The sequence below is a fragment of the Globicephala melas genome, chromosome 1 (assembly GCF_963455315.2).
Source record: "Globicephala melas chromosome 1, mGloMel1.2, whole genome shotgun sequence".
In the NCBI taxonomy this organism is placed as follows: domain Eukaryota; kingdom Metazoa; phylum Chordata; class Mammalia; order Artiodactyla; family Delphinidae; genus Globicephala; species Globicephala melas.
The window spans coordinates 167,808,121-167,814,122 of record NC_083314.1 but is presented as its reverse complement, the minus strand read 5'-3'; positions in this window follow the sequence as shown (position 1 = coordinate 167,814,122).

The window sequence follows — 6,002 nt, the reverse complement described above, 5'->3', positions numbered from 1 at the left end:
CACTGTCATTTTTTAAAGAAAAAAATTAGAATTTACAAAGAAAGCTGAGGTTCCTGTTCACCTCCACTCACTATCCCAACTCTCTGCCCCTCTCCCTAGAGAAAGTCACTTTTCAGTCCTTTCATTAAAAAAAAAAATTTTCTCTTATTACATGTGTTTGAAGATACAGAAAACCCACAGTTCTGTTTGATATGCTGCAAAAACCGTATTATGTTGTATGCATTATTCTACAACTGTTTTTACTTAATAGATTTTGAACTCTATGCATGTCTCTGCATATATAGATCTAATCTATTCCTTCTAACAGCAATATAGTGACTCATTATGAATACGGGCCTTATTTTATTTATACTTTCCCTATTCATGGCCAGTGAGCTGTTTTCAAGGGTTTGTATAGATATGGTCGTGCAATGGACAGCCTTCTTGAATACATGTGCAAGTATTTCTCCAGGGTAGAAACCAAGAAGGAGAATTGTCAGGGCACAGGGTATGAATATTTTCGGTTTTACTAGATAAGGACAAATCGAGAGAATCCATTTCCCCACAACCCCACCAATCCTTGACGTTGTCTTATATTATTCCTTCCCTACATTTTTTTAAATGAGACGAATGAGGCCTGGGGCTGTACTGCTTTCTCACAGTCACGGAACAGGCTAAGTTCAGGGTCAAGGCTAGACCCCTCCTCAGCTGGTACCCGAGGCACAATTTTGCACCACGCCGTATTGCCCCTGTTAGCTCTCCCTGGAAAATCCAGGAAAGACCCCAGTGTAAGGCGGGTGGGCGGGGACGGCATGGCTAAAATTCTCCAGCATGGTGATTATACTGTGAGTAGAAATGATTGCAAATCCTCCCAGAAAATGGCTTCGCCCTGCAGATCTTTTCTCCCACCCGAGGCAGTTTCTACCTGCAGTTTTCAGAGCTGCACGCAAGGATGGTGATTGGCTCTTCCTCGGCCGACACAGGGTGGGACCAGAAATGGCGTCTCCACTAGCCTGTTTTTTCAGGGCAGCAGCTCCTCCGGGAGGAGGGGGCGGCCAAGCCTCGCCGGGCTTGTGGAGCCCACAGTGGCCGCCCTGAATCCGGGCAGAGGCTCGCCAAGCCGGACCGCAGCATCCAGCACCAAGCCCTGGCGACACCTCCCTGCCACTTGCAGCACCTCGGAGAGGGTGGGCTGCCTCTGGCGGGGCCTGCAGCCGGCGGCCGAGGGGCTGGAAGGGGGCGAGAGCCGCAGAGAACGGCACAGAGGAGATTTCACCGGGACCTCCCAGCCGCGCCCACCGAAGCACGGGCAGCGGCCGTCTGCCGTTCGCTTTGAGGGAGCAATGGAAGGCTGGGCCGGCACTTCTCTCTCCCCAGCCTCCGATCAGGGTGTCAGCTCCGCGAAAGGGACCTCCAGGGAGGGCGACGACTAAACTCTGCTTGGGCTCCTCCGAGAGGCATCCGGTGAAGCTGGGTGAGGTCCCGGACCCCAGCCCCTCTTAAGAGCCAGTCCTGGCGTGGGGTGTTTCTCCCCAGGAGCTGGTGGCCAGATTTCCTTTTTCCTCCCCAAGGCAGGAAAGATCAGTGGGATAATTTGAGGGAAAGAACAAAGCTGGCACCGCCCAGGCCACTTAAAGAGCCTGGAAGGCTCCCTTCCCCTCACAGTCGGAATTACTTGGAGGGCTGGAATTTTTTGTTAATTTTCCTTAACAAAAGTTTCTTCTTAGCTACCACCTTTTGAGCTCTTGCTATGTGCCAAGCACTGTACTAGGTGTATTATCTCATTTCCTCCTCATGAAAACTCTAAGACATTACAGGTTCAGAGAGGATGAGTAATTTCCCAGGGTCACACACACAGTGGCAAAACTGGGATTAGGAATTTCTCCCAGATCCTGTTTTTTAATTTATTTTATTTAAAAAAGTATTAAAAAGTAACTATTTGCTTACTTTTGGTAATCCTTTTGAAAAAATAACACTGCGAACATCACCATACTATTTTTACTCAGTGGGAGGAGTGAACAGGACACTGTATTGCTGGTGAGAGTGTAAATAGGTAACACTTTTCTGGAAAGCAGTTTGGCCATTTGAATCAAGAGCTTAAAAAACTGTCCACACCCTTTAATGAGGAAATGGTCACTCTCTGCAGAGATAGCAATAACTATCAATATGTAAAATGCATATTCCCTAGGACCCAGCAATTCTGCTTAAAGGAATCTATTCTACAGATGGATGCACTAACACATGGAGAACATGGTATATACGGAAGGACATTCATTACTGCACTGCTTGAATAGCAACAGATGGGAAACAACCTAAAAATGTACCAATGTACCAATTGATTAACCATTTCCATTTAAGGAAATTCTGTGTAGTATTTCTAGAAAATAGGGCAGTTCTCTATTTTACATATGGAACAATCATCAACAAATATTAAGTGAAAAGAGAAAAAAGTATGTATATGATGTGCTACAAGTTTTATATGGAAAGAGGAATATATATATAAAAAATTTTTTTTTCCAGAAGAAAGATACACAGACAGGTAATAGTGTTGCCTTTAAGAAGGAAAACCACAGCCGAGGGACCAATTAGGGGAAAGACATTTTTTTCATTGTGTAATCTTTAGTACCTTTGGAACTTTTACCATGTGTACGTATTAGCAATTCAAAATTCAACTTAAAAAAATAGATTCACTAAAATTCCTACCTCTAGACCCAGTAATTCTCCTTTCGGGAATGTAGCTTAAGAAAATTATTAGATTTTACACAAAGGTTTATGCAAAAAGATATTCACTGAGGTGTGATCATAGTGAGAAAAATGTAGGCAACTTAAAAGTCCAACAACGGGGGACTTCCCTGGTGGCATAGTGGTTAAGAATCCACCTGCCAATGCAGGGGACACGGGTTCAGTCCCTGTCCGCGAAGATCCCACATGCCGCGGAGCAACTAAGCCCGAGCACCACAACTACTGAGCCTGTGTGCCACAACTACTGAGCCTGTGTGCCACAACTACTGAGCCTGTGTGCCACAACTACTGAGCCTGCGTGCCTAGAGCCTGTGCTCCTCAACAAGAGAAGCCACCACAATGAGAAGCCCACGCACTGCAACGAGGAGTAGTCCCCCCTCACCGCAACTAGAGAAAGCCCGTGAGTAGCAACCAAGACCCAACGCAGCCAAAAATAAATAAATAGATTTATTTTTTTTAAAAAGTCCAACAACAGAGAAAAGAAAATTATGGTAGGTACATATAATACTGTCATAAAATCACAGAAAGGGTGTTTACAAAAATATTTTAGTGACGTAGGAGAATGCTTATAGCATTACGTTTTAAAAAAAACCAGGTGGAAAATTATCTATGCAGTATGCTCTGATCACTGTAACAATAGCAGGCATAGACAATAATTGCCGAAAAGTAGACAGTCATAACTGCTGAGTGGAGGGACTGTGAGTGACTTTGTTCCCCCCTATAAAGCTTTGTATACTTACCCACTTTTTTGCAATGGGCATCTATGTCTTAGATAATCTTTAAAAAACAAAATTTAAGAATAAATCCCCACCGTATTTAGAAAAATGAAAGATATACAGACACATTAACCCAACAATTCTACTTCTAGAAATAAACCCTGCATAAATAGATGCACAGGTTTGCAAAGTGTTATTATTAATAACAAAAGATCATAAACAACTCAAGCATCTATCGAAGGAGACCACTTCAATAAGTACAGAACATCCATAATGCAGAATATGAAGCAGCAGTTATGGAGAATGGGGTAGGTAAACCAACATTAAAAAAAATCTGCAGAGTAACATATTATTGTGGCAGGGAAAGCAACTTGGAGAACAATATGGATGTTATGACTGCATTTATGCTGAAGAAAGGAAAGCTGAAACTCTGTGTTTGGACATAAATATATGAAGGACATTAAATTGTTAACAGTAACTGCCTCTGGCGAAGGGAATACACTAAAAGAACACTTTTCCTTTTGACTCTACATTTATCTGTGGTGTTTGCATCTTTTATAAAATGTGTTCTCATAGCATTCGTGTGATTTAAAAAATAATAATAACAGGGGCAAAAGTATAAGCATAGAGAAAGATCTGAAAAGATACACAACAAAATTATCAGTAGTTTCCAGAAGGGATGAGGGATTGGGACTTAAGGTGATGGGCCATTTTCTCAATTTACTTTATATACCTTGGCATTGACATTTTCTTTAATTATGCCCACCCATGAACTACCTCCATAATTAAAACAGCAATATCAAAAGCCCTCCTGGTAGGCAGTAGCCTCTGCATTTCCCCAGCTCTCTGCTGTCCCTCCACACTAGGGCTCTATTCTCAGGTGACCACCCTGCTCACGTGCAATGCCCAGGAGCGCAAAGCCCCAGATGACACCAGGACACCAGCCTCGTTTCTCCTCTGAGGAAACCGAGACGCTGAGACACGACCTCCTAGCCTCTCTGCAGGGATAGTGGACTTGGGCGATCTGGATCCCAGGCCCCCTCTCTCCTACCTTCAATTTCCAGAAATAACCCATAGGAGGGGAGAGCCAGGACTCTTTCCTCCTGGTTAGGGAGGACAGGGCTTGAAGCCACAAATTAATGATATCAGTGTAGTGTCAAATGAGGGAACAATAAACCCCATCATTTACCGAGTTCCCTCTGGGCTCAGCTTCAAGCTCCTTTCCCAGACAATGGCTGGTCACAGCCCCTGCCAGGTTTTCCAGAGAGACAGCAACAGAGCCCGGGGCCAAACTGGCCTCTGGTGGCGAACACTCTGGGATTCACCTCCAATGACTTATCCCCTCCAAAGAGGGAGCTTGGGGACCCTCCCGGGGCCCAGGAGCTCAGCGCTGGAAGGTCTGTTTGCTCCAAAAGCTGAGCAGGAGGCAACTGTGGGGCAGCGGGAGGGCACTGGCCTGGAAGCAGAAAACTGGGGCTTCAGGAGCCAGCGCTGCCATGTCTCCTTTTGTGACCCTGGCAACTCACCAGATCCTGCGAGTCTGGATGTTGAGGGGCAGACAGGAACCTCTGTATCTGGGGGAGAGAGGGCGGTGCTGAGCCCCTCCCCCACCATGGCTGTCTCAATCCTAGATGTTGGTGAAGCTGCTGGTCCCTCTTCCCGCGCAGCTGCTGCCTGTCTGTCTCCATGGCAACCAGGCCAAAAGACTAATTTGCCAGGGTCCAGGCTCCGGAGCTTACCTTGGAGCTGGGTTTTAGTTTGCCTTTCTGGAAACCAGTCAATTGCCACTCCCTGCCTCTGACAGCATCCTCTAGCCATTGCATGGGCGGCACCCTGGGCCAGCTAGATAAAAACACACTACTTATCCTTTATAAATCTTATCCCCTTGGAGAGAGGAAAGACAGCCTTTACGCCCAATGGCCTTGTAATCACTGGTGATTTGTGTTTCAAAGACCCCATCCCTCTCCCTAGTTGCTCTGGGCTGCTAGTAGGGATTTGCAAAAAGAGATGGCTTAAGGGACAGGTCACTTGCACCCAGGTCCCCAGTCTTACCCCTTTCCATTCCCTCAGGCTCCTCACTGCTCTTTGCTGGCCTATGGCTGGGTCCAGGGGGCCTACTGTCGCCTGTCTGGTTCTCACAAGCCTGAAACATAAAAAATCTTGATGATCACCTTTCTCAGAACATCACGGAGGGTCAGGCAGGTATTCAGAGGTTTACAGACCTCTCCCTTGGGCATAGTAAAATTTGCCTAACCTCCTAATTTGCCTGGCTTCCTCCAGGGCCGTTTTTAATTGGACAGCTATCTTTTTCTATCTGTGCTCCGACACCTTGGCTATAAGCTTCCTAGAGGACAGGGATTATATGGCTGCCTCTTCCCAGGATTCAGCACACTGCCTCGTACACAGCAGGTGGGTTCCTGAACACCTCAATAGCACAGAAGTACCTTTATGCACCAACCAAAAAATCTGACTTGAGTCAAGGGACTTGTTCTAGGCCTAGCCCTGCAGTTAACTTGCTGTGCGGCTTTGAGCAAGTCTGTTGCCTTTTCTGGGCCTCACTCTCCC